This window comes from Taudactylus pleione, unplaced genomic scaffold (genome assembly GCF_031769625.1).
Source record: "Taudactylus pleione unplaced genomic scaffold, aTauple2 ptg000317l, whole genome shotgun sequence".
In the NCBI taxonomy this organism is placed as follows: Eukaryota; Metazoa; Chordata; class Amphibia; order Anura; family Myobatrachidae; genus Taudactylus; species Taudactylus pleione.
The window spans coordinates 4,230,184-4,248,250 of NW_028284718.1; the positions used below are offsets into that span (position 1 = coordinate 4,230,184).

Here is an 18,067-nt window from a genome sequence, read left to right on the forward strand (position 1 = left end):
GCTTTAAAATAATATAATTTTCACATAAAATTGGTTAAGATATCAAATAAAACATGCTTACTTGATGATTCTATGATTTTCGTTTTGGGCGCGACAGGTCCCTGGTTCAATTCCCTGACGAGCCCTCTCTTTCTTTTTACGGTGCATCTCATGGTTTATATATATCTGATTTTCTCAATTGGCTAAGTCAATAGCATCAACTGAGTTTTGTTTTTGCCATACTCCCAATAGAATTTGTACATACTTATGAATCTTGCCTTCATCATTTTCCTTTTGCCTTTCTTCTATTTATGCATGATTTACACATAGCTTTTTACAAGTCTTGGGTTTTATCGATCAGACAAGTCCAAACTCTGTCGCCATTTTTATATCTTGTCACTGCACTTTCCAAATAAGCACACATAGAAAACTATCAATAGAATCTTACGAAAACATTTTAGTTGTACTACAAATAAGAGCATACTTATTAAAATTTCAACCGTATTGTGGTATATCAGGAAAACTGCAAGTTCCCTTCTGTCTAGATAGCTTTGAATGTTTTAAAAGAATAGTCTCACTTTGAAACACAAAAAGTTCAAAAATGAAATTGCAAGGTATTCTTTTGCCTTTCTTCTGTGTCTGGAAGCATGATTTGTACATTGCATATGACAAGTCTTTAGCTTCGTCCATGAGAGAAGTCCAAACTCTGTAGGCACTCACAAATCTTGTCCCTGCACTTTTCCTATATGCATACCTTAGAAAACTATCTACTGGACCATAAGGAAATATTTTATTTATTCTACAAATTCATTTTTACATAAATGTATATGGTGTTTTAAAAACAAAAAGCTATTTTCTTAAAATCAATTGAAAAATCCAAAGAAAAATCTTCAGGTAGGTGGCTCGTTGGTCTAGGGGTATGATTCTCGCTTAGGGTGCGAGAGGTCCCGGGTTCAAATCCCGGACGAGCCCAAATTTTCAGATTCTTTGAAATGGTTCTATTATCTTATTGTAGTCAATTTCCTGAGTGAATTTCAACTGAATGTTGTTTTTTCAAAACTCTCAAAATAGATTGTATTTACTAATTTGCACAATTGAATTTTGTTTTTTGTCAAACTGCTAAAATTATTTGTAAGTACTTATCTGCACACAGCATGTGACATGTCTTGGGTTTTATCCATCAGAAAAACTCTGCTGGGCATCATAAAACTTTGCACAGCAAATTTAAAGCAAGTATACTTAGAAAATTATTGACTATTAGGAAATATTTTATTTATGCTAATATTTCCTCCTTGTACACATTAGTGACTGCTTTAAAATAATATAATTTTCACATAAAATTGGTTAAGATATCAAATAAAACATGCTTATTTGATGATTCTATGATTTTTGTTTTGGGCGCAACAGGTCCCTGGTTCAATTCCCTGACGAGCCCTCTCTTTCTTTTTACGGTGCATCTCATGGTTTATATATATCTGATTTTCTCATTTGGCTAAGCCAATAGCATCAACTGAGTTTTGTTTTTGCCATACTCCCAATAGAATTTGTACATACTTATGAATCTTGCCTTCATCATTTTATTATTGCCTTTCTTCTATTTATGCATGATTTACACATAGCTTTTTACAAGTCTTGGGTTTTATCGATCAGACAAGTCCAAACTCTGCAGCCATTTTTATATCTTGTCACTGCACTTTCCAAATAAGCACACATAGAAAACTATCAATAGAATCTTACGGAAACATTTTAGTTGTTCTACAAATAAGAGCATACTTATTAAAATTTCAACCGTATTGTGGTATATCAGGAAAACTGCAGGTTCCCTTCTGTCTAGATAGCTTTGAATGTTTTAAAAGAATAGTCTCACTTTGAAACACAAAAAGTTCAAAAATGAAATTGCAAGGTATTCTTTTGCCTTTCTTCTGTGTCTGGAAGCATGATTTGTACATTGCATATGACAAGTCTTTAGCTTCGTCCATGAGAGAAGTCCAAACTCTGTAGGCACTCACAAATCTTGTCCCTGCACTTTTCCTATATGCATACCTTAGAAAACTATCTACTGGACCATAAGGAAATATTTTATTTATTCTACAAATTAATTTTTAGATAAATGTATATGGTGTTTTAAAAACAAAAAGCTATTTTCTTAAAATCAATTGAAAAATCCAAAGAAAAATCTTCAGGTAGGTGGCTCGTTGGTCAAGGGGTATGATTCTCGCTTAGGGTGCGAGAGGTCCTGGGTTCAAATCCCAGACAAGCCCAAATTTTCAGATTCTTTGAAATGGTTCCTTTATCTTATTGTAGTCAATTTCCTGAGTGAATTTCAACTGAATGTTGTTTTTTCAAAACTCTCAAAATAGATTGTATTTACTAATTTGCACAATTGAATTTTGTTTTTTGTCAAACTGCTAAAATTATTTGTAAGTACTTATCTGCACACAGCATGTGACATGTCTTGGGTTTTGTCCATCAGAAAAACTCTGCTGGGCATCATAAAACTTTGCACAGCAATTTTCAAGCAAGTATACTTAGAAAATTATTGACTATTAGGAAATATTTTATTTATGCTAATATTTCCTCCTTGTACACATTAGTGACTGCTTTAAAATAATATAATTTTCACATAAAATTGGTTAAGATATCAAATAAAACATGCTTACTTGATGATTCTATGATTTTCGTTTTGGGCGCGACAGGTCCCTGGTTCAATTCCCTGACGAGCCCTCTCTTTCTTTTTACGGTGCATCTCATGGTTTATATATATCTGATTTTCTCAATTGGCTAAGTCAATAGCATCAACTGAGTTTTGTTTTTGCCATACTCCCAATAGAATTTGTACATACTTATGAATCTTGCATTCATAATTTTCCTATTGCCTTTCTTCTATTTATGCATGATTTACACATAGCGTTTTACAAGTCTTGGGTTTTATCGATCAGACAAGTCCAAACTCTGTCGCAATTTTTATATCTTGTCACTGCACTTTCCAAATAAGCACACATAGAAAACTATCAATAGAATCTTACGAAAACATTTTAGTTGTACTACAAATAAGAGCATACTTATTAAAATTTCAACCGTATTGTGGTATATCAGGAAAACTGCAAGTTCCCTTCTGTCTAGATAGCTTTGAATGTTTTAAAAGAATAGTCTCACTTTGAAACACAAAAAGTTCAAAAATGAAATTGCAAGGTATTCTTTTGCCTTTCTTCTGTGTCTGGAAGCATGATTTGTACATTGCATATGACAAGTCTTTAGCTTCGTCCATGAGAGAAGTCCAAACTCTGTAGGCACTCACAAATCTTGTCCCTGCACTTTTCCTATATGCATACCTTAGAAAACTATCTACTGGACCATAAGGAAATATTTTATTTATTCTACAAATTCATTTCTACATAAATGTATATGGTGTTTTAAAAATAAAAAGCTATTTTCTTAAAATCAATTGAAAAATCCAAAGAAAAATCTTCAGGTAGGTGGCTCGTTGGTCAAGGGGTATGATTCTCGCTTAGGGTGCAAGAGGTCCTGGGTTCAAGTCCCAGACAAGCCCAAATTTTCAGATTCTTTGAAATGGTTCCATTATCTAATTGTAGTCAATTTCCTGAGTGAATTTCAACTGAATGTTGTTTTTTCAAAACTCTCAAAATAGATTGTATTTACTAATTTGCACAATTGAATTTTGTTTTTTGTCAAACTGCTAAAATTATTTGTAAGTACTTATCTGCACACAGCATGTGACATGTCTTGGGTTTTGTCCATCAGAAAAACTCTGCTGGGCATCATAAAACTTTGCACAGCAATTTTCAAGCAAGTATACTTAGAAAATTATTGACTATTAGGAAATATTTTATTTATGCTAATATTTCCTCCTTGTACACATTAGTGACTGCTTTAAAATAATATAATTTTCACATAAAATTGGTTAAGATATCTAATAAAACATGCTTACATGATGATTCTATGATTTTCGTTTTGGGCGCGACAGGTCCCTGGTTCAATTCCCTGACGAGCCCTCTCTTTCTTTTTACGGTGCATCTCATGGTTTATATATATCTGATTTTCTCAATTGGCTAAGTCAATAGCATCAACTGAGTTTTGTTTTTGCCATACTCCCAATAGAATTTGTACATACTTATGAATCTTGCATTCATCATTTTCCTATTGCCTTTCTTCTATTTATGCATGATTTACACATAGCGTTTTACAAGTCTTGGGTTTTATCGATCAGACAAGTCCAAACTCTGTCGCAATTTTTATATCTTGTCACTGCACTTTCCAAATAAGCACACATAGAAAACTATCAATAGAATCTTACGAAAACATTTTAGTTGTACTACAAATAAGAGCATACTTATTAAAATTTCAACCGTATTGTGGTATATCAGGAAAACTGCAAGTTCCCTTCTGTCTAGATAGCTTTGAATGTTTTAAAAGAATAGTCTCACTTTGAAACACAAAAAGTTCAAAAATGAAATTGCAAGGTATTCTTTTGCCTTTCTTCTGTGTCTGGAAGCATGATTTGTACATTGCATATGACAAGTCTTTAGCTTCGTCCATGAGAGAAGTCCAAACTCTGTAGGCACTCACAAATCTTGTCCCTGCACTTTTCCTATATGCATACCTTAGAAAACTATCTACTGGACCATAAGGAAATATTTTATTTATTCTACAAATTCATTTTTACATAAATGTATATGGTGTTTTAAAAACAAAAAGCTATTTTCTTAAAATCAATTGAAAAATCCAAAGAAAAATCTTCAGGTAGGTGGCTAGTTGGTCAAGGGGTATGATTCTCGCTTAGGGTGCGAGAGGTCCTGGGTTCAAATCCCAGACAAGCCCAAATTTTCAGATTCTTTGAAATGGTTCCATTATCTTATTGTAGTCAATTTCCTGAGTGAATTTCAACTGAATGTTGTTTTTTCAAAACTCTCAAAATAGATTGTATTTACTAATTTGCACAATTGAATTTTGTTTTTTGTCAAACTGCTAAAATTATTTGTAAGTACTTATCTGCACACAGCATGTGACATGTCTTGGGTTTTGTCCATCAGAAAAACTCTGCTGGGCATCATAAAACTTTGCACAGCAATTTTCAAGCAAGTATACTTAGAAAATTATTGACTATTAGGAAATATTTTATTTATGCTAATATTTCCTCCTTGTACACATTAGTGACTGCTTTAAAATAATATAATTTTCACATAAAATTGGTTAAGATATCAAATAAAACATGCTTACTTGATGATTCTATGATTTTCGTTTTGGGCGCGACAGGTCCCTGGTTCAATTCCCTGACGAGCCCTCTCTTTCTTTTTACGGTGCATCTCATGGTTTATATATATCTGATTTTCTCAATTGGCTAAGTCAATAGCATCAACTGAGTTTTGTTTTTGCCATACTCCCAATAGAATTTGTACATACTTATGAATCTTGCATTCATAATTTTCCTATTGCCTTTCTTCTATTTATGCATGATTTACACATAGCGTTTTACAAGTCTTGGGTTTTATCGATCAGACAAGTCCAAACTCTGTCGCAATTTTTATATCTTGTCACTGCACTTTCCAAATAAGCACACATAGAAAACTATCAATAGAATCTTACGAAAACATTTTAGTTGTACTACATATAAGAGCATACTTATTAAAATTTCAACCGTATTGTGGTATATCAGGAAAACTGCAAGTTCCCTTCTGTCTAGATAGCTTTGAATGTTTTAAAAGAATAGTCTCACTTTGAAACACAAAAAGTTCCAAAATGAAATTGCAAGGTATTCTTTTGCCTTTCTTCTGTGTCTGGAAGCATGATTTGTACATTGCATATGACAAGTCTTTAGCTTCGTCCATGAGAGAAGTCCAAACTCTGTAGGCACTCACAAATCTTGTCCCTGCACTTTTCCTATATGCATACCTTAGAAAACTATCTACTGGACCATAAGGAAATATTTTATTTATTCTACAAATTCATTTTTACATAAATGTATATGGTGTTTTAAAAACAAAAAGCTATTTTCTTAAAATCAATTGAAAAATCCAAAGAAAAATCTTCAGGTAGGTGGCTCGTTGGTCAAGGGGTATGATTCTCGCTTAGGGTGCGAGAGGTCCTGGGTTCAAATCCCAGACAAGCCCAAATTTTCAGATTCTTAGAAATGGTTCCATTATCTTATTGTAGTTAATTTCCTGAGTGAATTTCAACTGAATGTTGTTTTTTCAAAACTCTCAAAATAGATTGTATTTACTAATTTGCACAATTGAATTTTGTTTTTTGTCAAACTGCTAAAATTATTTGTAAGTACTTATCTGCACACAGCATGTGACATGTCTTGGGTTTTGTCCATCAGAAAAACTCTGCTGGGCATCATAAAACTTTGCACAGCAATTTTCAAGCAAGTATACTTAGAAAATTATTGACTATTAGGAAATATTTTATTTATGCTAATATTTCCTCCTTGTACACATTAGTGACTGCTTTAAAATAATATAATTTTCACATAAAATTGGTTAAGATATCAAATAAAACATGCTTACTTGATGATTCTATGATTTTCGTTTTGGGCGCGACAGGTCCCTGGTTCAATTCCCTGACGAGCCCTCTCTTTCTTTTTACGGTGCATCTCATGGTTTATATATATCTGATTTTCTCAATTGGCTAAGTCAATAGCATCAACTGAGTTTTGTTTTTGCCATACTCCCAATAGAATTTGTACATACTTATGAATCTTGCATTCATAATTTTCCTATTGCCTTTCTTCTATTTATGCATGATTTACACATAGCGTTTTACAAGTCTTGGGTTTTATCGATCAGACAAGTCCAAACTCTGTCGCCATTTTTATATCTTGTCACTGCACTTTCCAAATAAGCACACATAGAAAACTATCAATAGAATCTTACGAAAACATTTTAGTTGTACTACAAATAAGAGCATACTTATTAAAATTTCAACCGTATTGTGGTATATCAGGAAAACTGCAAGTTCCCTTCTGTCTAGATAGCTTTGAATGTTTTAAAAGAATAGTCTCACTTTGAAACACAAAAAGTTCCAAAATGAAATTGCAAGGTATTCTTTTGCCTTTCTTCTGTGTCTGGAAGCATGATTTGTACATTGCATATGACAAGTCTTTAGCTTCGTCCATGAGAGAAGTCCAAACTCTGTAGGCACTCACAAATCTTGTCCCTGCACTTTTCCTATATGCATACCTTAGAAAACTATCTACTGGACCATAAGGAAATATTTTATTTATTCTACAAATTCATTTTTACATAAATGTATATGGTGTTTTAAAAACAAAAAGCTATTTTCTTAAAATCAATTGAAAAATCCAAAGAAAAATCTTCAGGTAGGTGGCTAGTTGGTCAAGGGGTATGATTCTCGCTTAGGGTGCGAGAGGTCCTGGGTTCAAATCCCAGACAAGCCCAAATTTTCAGATTCTTTGAAATGGTTCCATTATCTTATTGTAGTCAATTTCCTGAGTGAATTTCAACTGAATGTTGTTTTTTCAAAACTCTCAAAATAGATTGTATTTACTAATTTGCACAATTGAATTTTGTTTTTTGTCAAACTGCTAAAATTATTTGTAAGTACTTATCTGCACACAGCATGTGACATGTCTTGGGTTTTGTCCATCAGAAAAACTCTGCTGGGCATCATAAAACTTTGCACAGCAATTTTCAAGCAAGTATACTTAGAAAATTATTGACTATTAGGAAATATTTTATTTATGCTAATATTTCCTCCTTGTACACATTAGTGACTGCTTTAAAATAATATAATTTTCACATAAAATTGGTTAAGATATCAAATAAAACATGCTTACTTGATGATTCTATGATTTTCGTTTTGGGCGCGACAGGTCCCTGGTTCAATTCCCTGACGAGCCCTCTCTTTCTTTTTACGGTGCATCTCATGGTTTATATATATCTGATTTTCTCAATTGGCTAAGTCAATAGCATCAACTGAGTTTTGTTTTTGCCATACTCCCAATAGAATTTGTACATACTTATGAATCTTGCATTCATAATTTTCCTATTGCCTTTCTTCTATTTATGCATGATTTACACATAGCGTTTTACAAGTCTTGGGTTTTATCGATCAGACAAGTCCAAACTCTGTCGCAATTTTTATATCTTGTCACTGCACTTTCCAAATAAGCACACATAGAAAACTATCAATAGAATCTTACGAAAACATTTTAGTTGTACTACATATAAGAGCATACTTATTAAAATTTCAACCGTATTGTGGTATATCAGGAAAACTGCAAGTTCCCTTCTGTCTAGATAGCTTTGAATGTTTTAAAAGAATAGTCTCACTTTGAAACACAAAAAGTTCCAAAATGAAATTGCAAGGTATTCTTTTGCCTTTCTTCTGTGTCTGGAAGCATGATTTGTACATTGCATATGACAAGTCTTTAGCTTCGTCCATGAGAGAAGTCCAAACTCTGTAGGCACTCACAAATCTTGTCCCTGCACTTTTCCTATATGCATACCTTAGAAAACTATCTACTGGACCATAAGGAAATATTTTATTTATTCTACAAATTCATTTTTACATAAATGTATATGGTGTTTTAAAAACAAAAAGCTATTTTCTTAAAATCAATTGAAAAATCCAAAGAAAAATCTTCAGGTAGGTGGCTCGTTGGTCAAGGGGTATGATTCTCGCTTAGGGTGCGAGAGGTCCTGGGTTCAAATCCCAGACAAGCCCAAATTTTCAGATTCTTAGAAATGGTTCCATTATCTTATTGTAGTTAATTTCCTGAGTGAATTTCAACTGAATGTTGTTTTTTCAAAACTCTCAAAATAGATTGTATTTACTAATTTGCACAATTGAATTTTGTTTTTTGTCAAACTGCTAAAATTATTTGTAAGTACTTATCTGCACACAGCATGTGACATGTCTTGGGTTTTGTCCATCAGAAAAACTCTGCTGGGCATCATAAAACTTTGCACAGCAATTTTCAAGCAAGTATACTTAGAAAATTATTGACTATTAGGAAATATTTTATTTATGCTAATATTTCCTCCTTGTACACATTAGTGACTGCTTTAAAATAATATAATTTTCACATAAAATTGGTTAAGATATCAAATAAAACATGCTTACTTGATGATTCTATGATTTTCGTTTTGGGCGCGACAGGTCCCTGGTTCAATTCCCTGACGAGCCCTCTCTTTCTTTTTACGGTGCATCTCATGGTTTATATATATCTGATTTTCTCAATTGGCTAAGTCAATAGCATCAACTGAGTTTTGTTTTTGCCATACTCCCAATAGAATTTGTACATACTTATGAATCTTGCATTCATAATTTTCCTATTGCCTTTCTTCTATTTATGCATGATTTACACATAGCGTTTTACAAGTCTTGGGTTTTATCGATCAGACAAGTCCAAACTCTGTCGCCATTTTTATATCTTGTCACTGCACTTTCCAAATAAGCACACATAGAAAACTATCAATAGAATCTTACGAAAACATTTTAGTTGTACTACAAATAAGAGCATACTTATTAAAATTTCAACCGTATTGTGGTATATCAGGAAAACTGCAAGTTCCCTTCTGTCTAGATAGCTTTGAATGTTTTAAAAGAATAGTCTCACTTTGAAACACAAAAAGTTCCAAAATGAAATTGCAAGGTATTCTTTTGCCTTTCTTCTGTGTCTGGAAGCATGATTTGTACATTGCATATGACAAGTCTTTAGCTTCGTCCATGAGAGAAGTCCAAACTCTGTAGGCACTCACAAATCTTGTCCCTGCACTTTTCCTATATGCATACTTTAGAAAACTATCTACTGGACCATAAGGAAATATTTTATTTATTCTACAAATTCATTTTTACATAAATGTATATGGTGTTTTAAAAACAAAAAGCTATTTTCTTAAAATCAATTGAAAAATCCAAAGAAAAATCTTCAGGTAGGTGGCTCGTTGGTCAAGGGGTATGATTCTCGCTTAGGGTGCGAGAGGTCCTGGGTTCAAATCCCAGACAAGCCCAAATTTTCAGATTCTTAGAAATGGTTCCATTATCTTATTGTAGTCAATTTCCTGAGTGAATTTCAACCGAATGTTGTTTTTTCAAAACTCTCAAAATAGATTGTATTTACTAATTTGCACAATTGAATTTTGTTTTTTGTCAAACTGCTAAAATTATTTGTAAGTACTTATCTGCACACAGCATGTGACATGTCTTGGGTTTTGTCCATCAGAAAAACTCTGCTGGGCATCATAAAACTTTGCACAGCAATTTTCAAGCAAGTATACTTAGAAAATTATTGACTATTAGGAAATATTTTATTTATGCTAATATTTCCTCCTTGTACACATTAGTGACTGCTTTAAAATAATATAATTTTCACATAAAATTGGTTAAGATATCAAATAAAACATGCTTACTTGATAATTCTATGATTTTCGTTTTGGGCGCGACAGGTACCTGGTTCAATTCCCTGACGAGCCCTCTCTTTCTTTTTACGGTGCATCTCATGGTTTATATATATCTGATTTTCTCAATTGGCTAAGTCAATAGCATCAACTGAGTTTTGTTTTTGCCATACTCCCAATAGAATTTGTACATACTTATGAATCTTGCATTCATAATTTTCCTATTGCCTTTCTTCTATTTATGCATGATTTACACATAGCGTTTTACAAGACTTGGGTTTTATCGATCAGACAAGTCCAAACTCTGTCGCCATTTTTATATCTTGTCACTGCACTTTCCAAATAAGCACACATAGAAAACTATCAATAGAATCTTACGAAAACATTTTAGTTGTACTACAAATAAGAGCATACTTATTAAAATTTCAACCGTATTGTGGTATATCAGGAAAACTGCAAGTTCCCTTCTGTCTAGATAGCTTTGAATGTTTTAAAAGAATAGTCTCACTTTGAAACACAAAAAGTTCCAAAATGAAATTGCAAGGTATTCTTTTGCCTTTCTTCTGTGTCTGGAAGCATGATTTGTACATTGCATATGACAAGTCTTTAGCTTCGTCCATGAGAGAAGTCCAAACTCTGTAGGCACTCACAAATCTTGTCCCTGCACTTTTCCTATATGCATACCTTAGAAAACTATCTACTGGACCATAAGGAAATATTTTATTTATTCTACAAATTCATTTTTACATAAATGTATATGGTGTTTTAAAAACAAAAAGCTATTTTCTTAAAATCAATTGAAAAATCCAAAGAAAAATCTTCAGGTAGGTGGCTCGTTGGTCTAGGGGTATGATTCTCGCTTAGGGTGCGAGAGGTCCCGGGTTCAAATCCCGGACGAGCCCAAATTTTCAGATTCTTTGAAATGGTTCTATTATCTTATTGTAGTCAATTTCCTGAGTGAATTTCAACTGAATGTTGTTTTTTCAAAACTCTCAAAATAGATTGTATTTACTAATTTGCACAATTGAATTTAGTTTTTTGTCAAACTGCTAAAATTATTTGTAAGTACTTATCTGCACACAGCATGTGACATGTCTTGGGTTTTATCCATCAGAAAAACTCTGCTGGGCATCATAAAACTTTGCACAGCAATTTTCAAGCAAGTATACTTAGAAAATTATTGACTATTAGGAAATATTTTATTTATGCTAATATTTCCTCCTTGTACACATTAGTGACTGCTTTAAAATAATATAATTTTCACATAAAATTGGTTAAGATATCAAATAAAACATGCTTATTTGATGATTCTATGATTTTCGTTTTGGGCGCGACAGGTCCCTGGTTCAATTCCCTGACGAGCCCTCTCTTTCTTTTTACGGTGCATCTCATGGTTTATATATATCTGATTTCTCAATTGGCTAAGTCAATAGCATCAACTGAGTTTTGTTTTTGCCATACTCCCAATAGAATTTGTACATACTTATGAATCTTGCATTCATAATTTTCCTATTGCCTTTCTTCTATTTATGCATGATTTACACATAGCGTTTTACAAGTCTTGGGTTTTATCGATCAGACAAGTCCAAACTCTGTCGCCATTTTTATATCTTGTCACTGCACTTTCCAAATAAGCACACATAGAAAACTATCAATAGAATCTTACGAAAACATTTTAGTTGTACTACAAATAAGAGCATACTTATTAAAATTTCAACCGTATTGTGGTATATCAGGAAAACTGCAAGTTCCCTTCTGTCTAGATAGCTTTGAATGTTTTAAAAGAATAGTCTCACTTTGAAACACAAAAAGTTCCAAAATGAAATTGCAAGGTATTCTTTTGCCTTTCTTCTGTGTCTGGAAGCATGATTTGTACATTGCATATGACAAGTCTTTAGCTTCGTCCATGAGAGAAGTCCAAACTCTGTAGGCACTCACAAATCTTGTCCCTGCACTTTTCCTATATGCATACTTTAGAAAACTATCTACTGGACCATAAGGAAATATTTTATTTATTCTACAAATTCATTTTTACATAAATGTATATGGTGTTTTAAAAACAAAAAGCTATTTTCTTAAAATCAATTGAAAAATCCAAAGAAAAATCTTCAGGTAGGTGGCTCGTTGGTCAAGGGGTATGATTCTCGCTTAGGGTGCGAGAGGTCCTGGGTTCAAATCCCAGACAAGCCCAAATTTTCAGATTCTTAGAAATGGTTCCATTATCTTATTGTAGTCAATTTCCTGAGTGAATTTCAACCGAATGTTGTTTTTTCAAAACTCTCAAAATAGATTGTATTTACTAATTTGCACAATTGAATTTTGTTTTTTGTCAAACTGCTAAAATTATTTGTAAGTACTTATCTGCACACAGCATGTGACATGTCTTGGGTTTTGTCCATCAGAAAAACTCTGCTGGGCATCATAAAACTTTGCACAGCAATTTTCAAGCAAGTATACTTAGAAAATTATTGACTATTAGGAAATATTTTATTTATGCTAATATTTCCTCCTTGTACACATTAGTGACTGCTTTAAAATAATATAATTTTCACATAAAATTGGTTAAGATATCAAATAAAACATGCTTACTTGATAATTCTATGATTTTCGTTTTGGGCGCGACAGGTACCTGGTTCAATTCCCTGACGAGCCCTCTCTTTCTTTTTACGGTGCATCTCATGGTTTATATATATCTGATTTTCTCAATTGGCTAAGTCAATAGCATCAACTGAGTTTTGTTTTTGCCATACTCCCAATAGAATTTGTACATACTTATGAATCTTGCATTCATAATTTTCCTATTGCCTTTCTTCTATTTATGCATGATTTACACATAGCGTTTTACAAGACTTGGGTTTTATCGATCAGACAAGTCCAAACTCTGTCGCCATTTTTATATCTTGTCACTGCACTTTCCAAATAAGCACACATAGAAAACTATCAATAGAATCTTACGAAAACATTTTAGTTGTACTACAAATAAGAGCATACTTATTAAAATTTCAACCGTATTGTGGTATATCAGGAAAACTGCAAGTTCCCTTCTGTCTAGATAGCTTTGAATGTTTTAAAAGAATAGTCTCACTTTGAAACACAAAAAGTTCCAAAATGAAATTGCAAGGTATTCTTTTGCCTTTCTTCTGTGTCTGGAAGCATGATTTGTACATTGCATATGACAAGTCTTTAGCTTCGTCCATGAGAGAAGTCCAAACTCTGTAGGCACTCACAAATCTTGTCCCTGCACTTTTCCTATATGCATACCTTAGAAAACTATCTACTGGACCATAAGGAAATATTTTATTTATTCTACAAATTCATTTTTACATAAATGTATATGGTGTTTTAAAAACAAAAAGCTATTTTCTTAAAATCAATTGAAAAATCCAAAGAAAAATCTTCAGGTAGGTGGCTCGTTGGTCTAGGGGTATGATTCTCGCTTAGGGTGCGAGAGGTCCCGGGTTCAAATCCCGGACGAGCCCAAATTTTCAGATTCTTTGAAATGGTTCTATTATCTTATTGTAGTCAATTTCCTGAGTGAATTTCAACTGAATGTTGTTTTTTCAAAACTCTCAAAATAGATTGTATTTACTAATTTGCACAATTGAATTTAGTTTTTTGTCAAACTGCTAAAATTATTTGTAAGTACTTATCTGCACACAGCATGTGACATGTCTTGGGTTTTATCCATCAGAAAAACTCTGCTGGGCATCATAAAACTTTGCACAGCAATTTTCAAGCAAGTATACTTAGAAAATTATTGACTATTAGGAAATATTTTATTTATGCTAATATTTCCTCCTTGTACACATTAGTGACTGCTTTAAAATAATATAATTTTCACATAAAATTGGTTAAGATATCAAATAAAACATGCTTATTTGATGATTCTATGATTTTCGTTTTGGGCGCGACAGGTCCCTGGTTCAATTCCCTGACGAGCCCTCTCTTTCTTTTTACGGTGCATCTCATGGTTTATATATATCTGATTTCTCAATTGGCTAAGTCAATAGCATCAACTGAGTTTTGTTTTTGCCATACTCCCAATAGAATTTGTACATACTTATGAATCTTGCCTTCATCATTTTCCTTTTGCCTTTCTTCTATTTATGCATGATTTACACATAGCTTTTTACAAGTCTTGGGTTTTATCGATCAGACAAGTCCAAACTCTGCAGCCATTTTTATATCTTGTCACTGCACTTTCCAAATAAGCACACATAGAAAACTATCGATAGAATGTTACGGAATCATTTTAGTTGTTCTACAAATAAGAGCATACTTATTAAAATTTCAACCGTATTGTGGTATATCAGGAAAACTGCAGGTTCCCTTCTGTCTAGATAGCTTTGAATGTTTTAAAAGAATAGTCTCACTTTGAACACAAAAAGTTCAAAAATGAAATTGCAAGGTATTCTTTTGCCTTTCTTCTGTGTCTGGAAGCATGATTTGTACATTGCATATGACAAGTCTTTAGCTTTGTCCATGAGAGAAGTCCAAACTCTGTAGGCACTCACAAATCTTGTCCCTGCACTTTTCCTATATGCATACCTTAGAAAACTATCTACTGGACCATAAGGAAATATTTTATTTATTCTACAAATTCATTTTTACATAAATGTATATGGTGTTTTAAAAACAAAAAGCTATTTTCTTAAAATCAATTGAAAAATCCAAAGAAAAATCTTCAGGTAGGTGGCTCGTTGGTCTAGGGGTATGATTCTCGCTTAGGGTGCGAGAGGTCCCGGGTTCAAATCCCGGACGAGCCCAAATTTTCAGATTCTTTGAAATGGTTCTATTATCTTATTGTAGTCAATTTCCTGAGTGAATTTCAACTGAATGTTGTTTTTTCAAAACTCTCAAAATAGATTGTATTTACTAATTTGCTCAATTGAATTTTGTTTTTTGTCAAACTGCTAAAATTATTTGTAAGTACTTATCTGCACACAGCATGTGACATGTATTGGGTTTTATCCATCAGAAAAACTCTGCTGGGCATCATAAAACTTTGCACAGCAATTTTCAAGCAAGTATACTTAGAAAATTATTGACTATTAGGAAATATTTTATTTATGCTAATATTTCCTCCTTGTACACATTAGTGACTGCTTTAAAATAATATAATTTTCACATAAAATTGGTTAAGATATCAAATAAAACATGCTTATTTGATGATTCTATGATTTTCGTTTTGGGCGCGACAGGTCCCTGGTTCAATTCCCTGACGAGCCCTCTCTTTCTTTTTACGGTGCATCTCATGGTTTATATATATCTGATTTCTCAATTGGCTAAGTCAATAGCATCAACTTAGTTTTGTTTTTGCCATACTCCCAATAGAATTTGTACATACTTATGAATCTTGCCTTCATCATTTTCCTTTTGCCTTTCTTCTATTTATGCATGATTTACACATAGCTTTTTACAAGTCTTGGGTTTTATCGATCAGACAAGTCCAAACTCTGTCGCCATTTTTATGTCTTGTCACTGCACTTTCCAAATAAGCACACATAGAAAACTATCAATAGAATCTTACGAAAACATTTTAGTTGTACTACAAATAAGAGCATACTTATTAAAATTTCAACCGTATTGTGGTATATCAGGAAAACTGCAAGTTCCCTTCTGTCTAGATAGCTTTGAATGTTTTAAAAGAATAGTCTCACTTTGAAACACAAAAAGTTCAAAAATGAAATTGCAAGGTATTCTTTTGCCTTTCTTCTGTGTCTGGAAGCATGATTTGTACATTGCATATGACAAGTCTTTAGCTTCGTCCATGAGAGAAGTCCAAACTCTGTAGGCACTCACAAATCTTGTCCCTGCACTTTTCCTATATGCATACCTTAGAAAACTATCTACTGGACCATAAGGAAATATTTTATTTATTCTACAAATTCATTTTTACATAAATGTATATGGTGTTTTAAAAACAAAAATCAATTTTCTTAAAATCAATTGAAAAATCCAAAGAAAAATCTTCAGGTAGGTGGCTCGTTGGTCTAGGGGTATGATTCTCGCTTAGGGTGCGAGAGGTCCCGGGTTCAAATCCCGGACGAGCCCAAATTTTCAGATTCTTTGAAATGGTTCTATTATCTTATTGTAGTCAATTTCCTGAGTGAATTTCAACTGAATGTTGTTTTTTCAAAACTCTCAAAATAGATTGTATTTACTAATTTGCACAATTGAATTTAGTTTTTTGTCAAACTGCTAAAATTATTTGTAAGTACTTATCTGCACACAGCATGTGACATGTATTGGGTTTTATCCATCAGAAAAACACTGCTGGGCATCATAAAACTGCAAATTAGTAAATACAATCTATTTTGAGAGTTTTGAAAAAACAACATTCAGTTGAAATTCACTCAGGAAATTGACTACAATAAGATAATAGAACCATTTCAAAGAATCTGAAAACCTGGGCTCGTCTAGGATTTGAACCCGGGACCTCTCGCACCCTAAGCGAGAATCATACCCCTTGACCAACGAGCCACCTACCTGAAGGTTTTTCTTTGGATTTTTCAATTGATTTTAAGAAAATAGCTTTTTGTTTTTAAAGCACCATATACATTTATGTAAAAATGAATTTGTAGAATAAATAAAATATTTCCTTATGGTCCAGTAGATAGTTTTCTAAGGTATGCATATAGGAAAAGTGCAGGGACAAGATTTGTGAGTGCCTACAGAGTTTGGACTTCTCTCATGGACGAAGCTATAGACTTGTCATATGCAATGTACAAATCATGCTTCCAGACACAGAAGAAAGGCAAAAGAATACCTTGCAATTTCATTTTTGAACTTTTTGTGTTTCAAAGTGAAACTATTCTTTTAAAACATTCAAAGCTATCTAGACAGAAGGGAACCTGCAGTTTTCCTGATATACCACAATACGGTTGAAATTTTAATAAGTATGCTCTTATTTGTAGAACAACTAAAATGTTTTCGTAAGATTCTATCGATAGTTTTCTATGTGTGCTTATTTGGAAAGTGCAGTGACAAGATATAAAAATGGCTGCAGAGTTTGGACTTGTCTGATCGATAAAACCAAAGACTTGTAAAAAGCTATGTGTAAATCATGCATAAAGAGAAGAAAGGCAATAATAAAATTATGAATGCAAGATTCATAAGTATGTACAAATTCTATTGGGGGTATGGCAAAAACAAAACTCAGTTGATGCTATTGACTTAGCCAATTGAGAAAATCAGATATATATAAACCATGAGATGCACCGTAAAAAGAAAGAGAGGGCTCGTCAGTGAATTGAACCAGGGACCTGTCGCGCCCAAAACGAAAATCATAGAATCATCAAGTAAGCATGTTTTATTTGATATCTTAACCAATTTTAGGTGAAAATTATATTATTTTAAAGCAGTCACTAATGTGTACAAGGAGGAAATATTAGCATAAATAAAATATTTCCTAATAGTCAATAATTTTCTAAGTATACTTGCTTGAAAATTGCTGTGCAAAGTTTTATGATGCCCAGCAGAGTTTTTCTGATGGATAAAACCCAAGACAGGTCACATGCTGTGTGCAGATAAGTACTTACAAATAATTTTAGCAGTTTGACAAAAAACAAAATTCAATTGTGCAAATTAGTAAATACAATCTATTTTGAGAGTTTTGAAAAAACAACATTCAGTTGAAATTCACTCAGGAAATTGACTACTATAAGATAATAGAACCATTTCAAAGAATCTGAGAATCTGGGCTC

The 18,067-nt window shown here is 32.8% G+C and overlaps 5 non-coding genes across 5 annotated transcripts; all 5 read left to right on the top strand.

Moving 5' to 3' along the window:
- The first annotated feature begins 879 nt into the window (after positions 1-879).
- On the top strand, positions 880-951 carry TRNAP-AGG (transfer RNA proline (anticodon AGG)). The gene has a single exon. It is a non-coding gene; the product is annotated as a tRNA-Pro (tRNA).
- A 10,240-nt stretch (positions 952-11,191) lies between these two features.
- On the top strand, positions 11,192-11,263 carry TRNAP-AGG (transfer RNA proline (anticodon AGG)). Its single transcript has one exon. It is a non-coding gene; the product is annotated as a tRNA-Pro (tRNA).
- A 2,505-nt stretch (positions 11,264-13,768) lies between these two features.
- Positions 13,769-13,840, top strand: TRNAP-AGG (transfer RNA proline (anticodon AGG)). The gene has a single exon. It is a non-coding gene; the product is annotated as a tRNA-Pro (tRNA).
- A 1,215-nt stretch (positions 13,841-15,055) lies between these two features.
- On the top strand, positions 15,056-15,127 carry TRNAP-AGG (transfer RNA proline (anticodon AGG)). Its single transcript has one exon. It is a non-coding gene; the product is annotated as a tRNA-Pro (tRNA).
- Positions 15,128-16,343: 1,216 nt separating this feature from the next.
- TRNAP-AGG (transfer RNA proline (anticodon AGG)) lies at positions 16,344-16,415 on the top strand. Its single transcript has one exon. It is a non-coding gene; the product is annotated as a tRNA-Pro (tRNA).
- Positions 16,416-18,067: the final 1,652 nt, after the last annotated feature.